This window comes from Triticum aestivum, chromosome 7D, assembly GCF_018294505.1.
Source record: "Triticum aestivum cultivar Chinese Spring chromosome 7D, IWGSC CS RefSeq v2.1, whole genome shotgun sequence".
Classification (NCBI taxonomy): Eukaryota; Viridiplantae; Streptophyta; class Magnoliopsida; order Poales; family Poaceae; genus Triticum; species Triticum aestivum.
The window spans coordinates 397621461-397627814 of NC_057814.1; positions in this window are offsets into that span (position 1 = coordinate 397621461).

Sequence of the window (6354 nt, forward strand, 5' to 3'; positions counted from 1 at the left end):
TGAATGTTGTGTCATGTGCGCATAAACGTCCAGAATGTAAGTAGAGTGTGGGCTAGATCAAGTTGGACGCTAACATCTGGTATCAGAGCCAGCATCGCCATGCCTTCCTGAGGGGCTTCTCAGGGGGTGGGATGTTAGGGCTGTCTGGCTCGGTTTAGTCCCACCTCGCTTGCAGGAGGAGGCCATGACCAGCTTATAAGGGAGAGATTCCTTCCTCACTTTAGTCGGGGCTTTTGAGATGGAGTGGGCTCTCTGCAGAATGTTGTGTCATGTGCGCATAAACGTTCAGAATGTACGTAGAATATGGGCTAGATCAAGTTGGACGCTGACAAAGTGGGAGCGTGCATAGAAAGCCACGCGTGCCAGCCAGCCAGACAGACAAACGCGAGGCAGTACATGCATGCATGCATGCGAATCAGCGGCTCATGCGTGCACGTGATTACGGGCAGATGGCTTTTGATTAAGCCGCACTCTGCGCTAATTGTGGTACTAGGACAGACACGGAGAAGCAATTAGAGCCTGAAGATTCTCCACATGTCTGGATGCACTCAATCGATGCTAACCTCCTCCTAATCAGCTTGAGCCGCGAGGAAAAAAAAACTCTAAATTCGACAATTACACGGTCTGCTGCGCCACTTGTTCTCAAAATTGTTGTCACCACTTGCAAGTCCTCTCTCCCCAGCACCGTCTCGAATGCGAGAATTCCACGGACAACTGTGCAGGGTTATTGAGTGAGGAAGAAAGTGCATGCATGCGTTGCCGAGCAGAAGGCGCATGAACCTCGAAGTTGTACATATTTTGCTTCTTGATCCTTGGAGCCTGGAGCTTGGGGAAGGCGTGAGACAAACAGGCTGGCCCAACTCATATGTACTGTGTGTACTACTGTGGCAGTAGTTTTTTAAAAACTAATCCAGCTGCTGTATGGGCTGGTTACAGCGACTACTGCTAATTTTACAGCGCAGAAAGCAGCAAGGATCAACAGGCAGAGGCGGAGGAGCAACCCAGAGACAGAGTTAATCCAGCGGTAGTAGTCAAAAAAGGTGGACGACGGCCCGCGCTTTGGGTTTCACACTCGCTTCGCGCCGGCAGCGGTAGTAGTCAAAAAAGGTGGAGCAAACCGATCGAGGCATGCGTCTTCAGAGTTTAGACGACGCGCGTGATGCATGCACGTTCCAAAGTTTTTGCCTTTTGTTTCCTCCCACGGTCTCATCGAGACCAACTTCACCTCGAAAAAGGACAGAATTCGTCTTCGGAATGGAACGTTTGAACACGAAGAGCGTCTTTGGTTCGACATCTTAGATATTAACAAAAAATTATGAAGCCTCTTGTTAGCAAATAAACTAGCTCGTATAGTCTAAAAACACATGTTATTAGACTTTCTCTCATTTTCTCACCTAACTCTAGGCAGCTAGGCCAAATTCTTCCCTCCAGGCTTCTCCGGCGAGCCCATGAATTTGCCTCCCCTCTGCCTGGTACTCCGGCAGCGAGTGATGGGGAGGGGAATCCCGGTGCCTTCGCCGGTTAGTAGTTTAGGTTAAGGCATTTTAGTCCTCGCAGGTGCGGCGCTCGGGCGGATAAGAACGCTTCTTCTTCGAGTTTGCTTCCCGGACTCCGATTCTCTCTGAGTTCGTTTGTCTGAATGTAGTTGATGAAACACCGTCATAGATTCCTATTGTCTTCTTGGGACAGCTAGGTTAGGTTTTCTCGTCATGTGACGATATTTGGTGTCAGGTGCTTTGGATTTATGCAAGGGTTCAACAGCAATGATGTGGCTCCAGGGCGCTGATCCTAAGGGGCAACGTAGACTTCCTGACTGTCATCAATAAGATCAAGCCGACTCCGGTAAGGAACATCGACATTGGCTGCATTGTGGTCGTTTGGTAGTCTCAGAATCTCGATGTAACGTTTATTATGTTGAGATGCTTTGTACTTCCGGCGAACTCTTATAATAGATCTGATCTTTTTCATAAAAAAACAAATAAACGAGCGTGACAACTTAAGTGCAGTTTCGCTGCCATGGCCACCATTTTGGCAGTTAGCACTTTTGGGGGTTTTCTGTTAGCTGGGCCTGAAGACGTTATCGGGTGCAATCCTGTGGTGTAGGAGTTGGCCATGCGAGGCATGCTCTCGATCGTCGGACGACATGATCCGGTAGATGGGGGTTGCATCACGGCGTGCTTTTGTTTTTGAACAGAATAAATAGAGGAAGGATAAAATACGGCAAGTTGTACGTTCCACAAAAACCAGTCTGTCTCACTCTTGTTAAATCCTCCATTGATACGTGCGTGAGATTAGGGATACCAATTGGCATAAGAGCATACCTGGGCGATGGCGACGACGTCAAACTCAAGCAGATCGCCACACTGCGAGCATGTATCTCCGGCGACGATGAAGAGCCGAGATAGATCGTGCAAACCCGCCTTGTGCGTGAGGGCGGCGACGGCACGACCTGGTCGGTGCTCAGGGATTGGGCCCTTCCAATGGAGGTGATGCTTGAGGACCGCCACCTCTGGCAGGCCATCGAGATCGGCACCGCCATCTGCAACGACGACCAGCTTGCCCTCGAGGCCATTCTACGCGGGGTGCCGCCGGAGATGATGGCGACGCTCGCAGCCAAGGGCACGACCAAGGAGGCGTGGGACGAACTGGAGACCATCCGTCTTGGTGTGACGCACGTGTGATCCGTCTCCAATGTATCTATAATTGATTTTTATTGTTTCGTGCTACTATATTATCATTTTTGTATGCTTTATATGTCATTTGATATTATTTTTATGGACTAACCTATTAACTTAGTGATGTAGGGTGAAACCCTATACGGCCGATCTTTCACGAAAGGAGCGGATCCCGCGATGAACACGAAGAACACAAAGGAAAATCACGAAGGGGAACACAAGAGAAACACTCAAACCAACGAGATTAGGTCACACATATGCCAGATCCTCAAAACACAAAGAGATACACGATCCGAATCCAACAAAAGGACGATACATAGGTAACCGGTTCTTCTCCGAGAGGAGGTCTCGAGGTCTTCCCGTTAGGGGTCTTGAATCCAAGTGGATCTTCTCCGAAGAGGTGTCGGTCCCTCGCAAAGGAGTAGATCCAGATGGATGAGCGAAGCTCTATCTCACATATGAGCTAACACAACGCTAACCTTAACTAGGAGGAGGTGGTGGAGTATATATAGTCTAGGTCCACGAAGGGGTAAGTGGGAGAGGGATACATGGGCCTCGGGCCCGATCTCTGTACGCAGATAGGTACCGGACGTCCGCTGAGGGCCAGTCGTCCGGTGGCTCGTGGGCGTCCGGTAGTCGCCGGACTTCCGCTATTTCCGTTCTGTGAAGGTGGCGCCGGACGTCCGGTCACTTCGGACTTCCGCTCATTTTGGCTCGGGTGCGGTGGCGCCGGATGTCCGGTCATGGCCGGTCGTCCGCTCACTGGGAGGTGTGGCCGGTCCTCCGGTCCTGGCCCGACGTCCGCTCGCTATAGCTTGCGTCGGCTGGGACTTGGGCAGGTTGGGCTTCATGTGCCGGACGTCCGGCCCCGACCGGTCGTCCGGTGGCTGTAGCTTCAATGGCAGCTCTTCTTCTTGTCCCTCGTACTTGGTGTCCTCGCCGTCTTTTCGTTGGATGTAGCTGCTCCGTGGCCTTCCTCCAAGTACCTGATCACACATAGTGTTTCTGCTTGAGGTAGTAGCCATGTCTCATGTATAGAAAGCGGTAGTTCGGAGAGGATCGAGTTCACCTTATCTTCGATAGCCTTTGCTCGTGCTCTTGTCATTGGTCCAAGTGATGTCGTGGGAGACGTAGGTAGGTCCATGGGGATGACCTTGGGATGCTCCTCATCATCTCCCCTCCCTTGGGAAAGATCCGACCTCAGATCGGAATCTTCATCACCATGGTAGGGCGAAAGATCCTTGACGTTGAAGACGTCGCTCACGTTGTACTTGTCGCGCGGGAAGTCGAGCTTGTAAGCGTTGTTGTTGTTGTTGTTGTTGTTGTTGTTGTTGTTGTTGTTGTTGTTGTTGTTGTTGTTGTTGTTGTTGTTGTTGTTGTTGTTGTTGTTGTTGTTGTTGTTGTTGTTGTTGTTGTAGCGTGCTAGCACCTTGAACGGTCCATCGGCTCGTGGTAGAAGTTTAGACTTGCGTTCGTTGGGGAAGCGGTCCTTGCGAAGGTGTAGCCACACAAGATCTCCAACGTCGAATATCATGGGTTGCTTGTTGACGTTGGGCTTGGTCACGAGACGTTGTACTTGGCACGCGATTGTGTGCCTTGTATCTTCATGCATCTTCTTGATATAGTTCACTCGGGCACTCGCGTCCATGTTGATTCGCTCTTGTAGTGGTAGAGGAAGAATGTCCAATGGGGACAACGGGTTGAAACCGTAGACGACCTCGAAAGGGTACTTGCCGGTAGTCGAATGTCTTGTGCGGTTGTAGGCATACTCGGAGATGGGTAGGCACTCTTCCCACTCCTTGATGTTCCTCTTGATCAACACGCATAGTAGAATGGAGAGTGTTCGGTTCCTCACTTCCGTTTGGCCGTCGGTTTGTGGATGGTATGCCGTGGAGAATAGTAGCTTGATTCCGAGCTTTGCGCATAAGGTCTTCCAAAAGTAACTCAAGAACTTGACGTCGCGGTCGGAGACAATCGTCTTTGGCACTCCATGTGGGCGCAAGATTTTCCTACAAAAGAGATTTGCAACATGTGAAGCATCGTCTATCTTGTTGCATGTGATGGAAATATGCCCTAGAGGCAATAATAAAGTTATTGTTTATTTCCTTATGTTATGATAAATGTTTATTATTCATGCTAGAATTGTATTAACCGGAAACTTAGTACATGTGTGGATACATAGACAAACAGAGTGTCACTAGTATGCCTCTACTTGACTAGCTCGTTGAATCAAAGATGGTTAAGTTTCCTAGCCATAGACATGAGTTGTCATTTGATTAACGGGATCACATCATTAGAGAATGATGTGATTGACTTGACCCATTCCGTTAGCTTAGCACTTGATCGTTTAGTATATTGCTATTGCTTTCTTCATGACTTATACATGTTCCTATGACTATGAGATTATGCAACTCCCGGATACCGGAGGAACACTTTGTGTGCTACCAAACGTCACAAGTAACTGGGTGATTATAAAGGTGCTCTACAGGTGTCTCCGATGGTACTTGTTGAGTTGGCATAGATCGAGATTAGGATTTGTCACTCCGATTGTCGCAGAGGTATCTCTGGGCCCTCTCAGTAATGCACATCGCTATAAACCTTGCAAGAAATGTGACTAATGAGTTAGTTGCGGGATGATGCATTACGGAACGAGTAAAGAGACTTGCCGGTAACAAGATTGAACTAGGTATTGAGATACCGACGATCGAATCTCGGGTAAGTAACATACCGATGACAAAGGGAACAACGTATGTTGTTATGCGGTTTGACCGATAAAGATCTTCGTAGAATATGTAGGAACCAATATGAGCATCTAGGTTCCGCTATTGGTTATTGACCGGAGATGAGTCTCGGTCATGTCTACATAGTTCTCGAACCCGTAGGGTCCGCACGCTTAACGTTCTGTGACGATTTGTATTATTATGAGTTATGTGATTTGATGACCGAAGTTTGTTCGGAGTTCGGGATGAGATCGGGGACATGACGAGGAATCTCGAAATGGTCGAGACGTAAAGATCGATATATTGAAAGGCTATATTCGGACATCGGAAAGGTTCCGAGTGATTCGGGTATTTTTCGGAGTTCCGGAGAGTTACGGGAATTCGTATTGGGCCTTAATGGGCCATACGGGAAAGGAGAGAAAGGCCTCAAGGGTGGCCGCGCCCCTTCCCCATTGACTGGTGTAACGCCCGGACAATCATGCTAGAGTAATCTGACGTTAATGATGGCACGTCACCTCTGTCACTGTAATTAATCTCGGGTTAATTCAAAACCGTTTCAAATTTAAATCCTAAATAAGTCAAACGACAAAAGTTTTCAAATATTAAAATAAAAATATTCGGGAGATGCCATATTTTGCATAAGTAAATATGGTGTGGTAAACACATTTTTATAAAATGCCTAAATAGTTTAAATTGAAATAAAACAGAAAAGCAAATAAATAAAAGAAAAGAAAATACAAAAAAAAGAGGAGCCCCCCACTGGACCCTAGCCCAACTGGGCCAACCCCCAGGCCCAGCCGGCCGGCCACCCACCACCACCGACACCTTATCCACTCCCCCCACTCACCACCGACACCTCCTCCCACTCCCCCCACGAAAATATCCCCCTCCTCTGCCTCCCCCGATCTGGATCGGGAGGAGACCACCGAAGCCGCCGCCCCGGCCCCGTCGCCGACCGC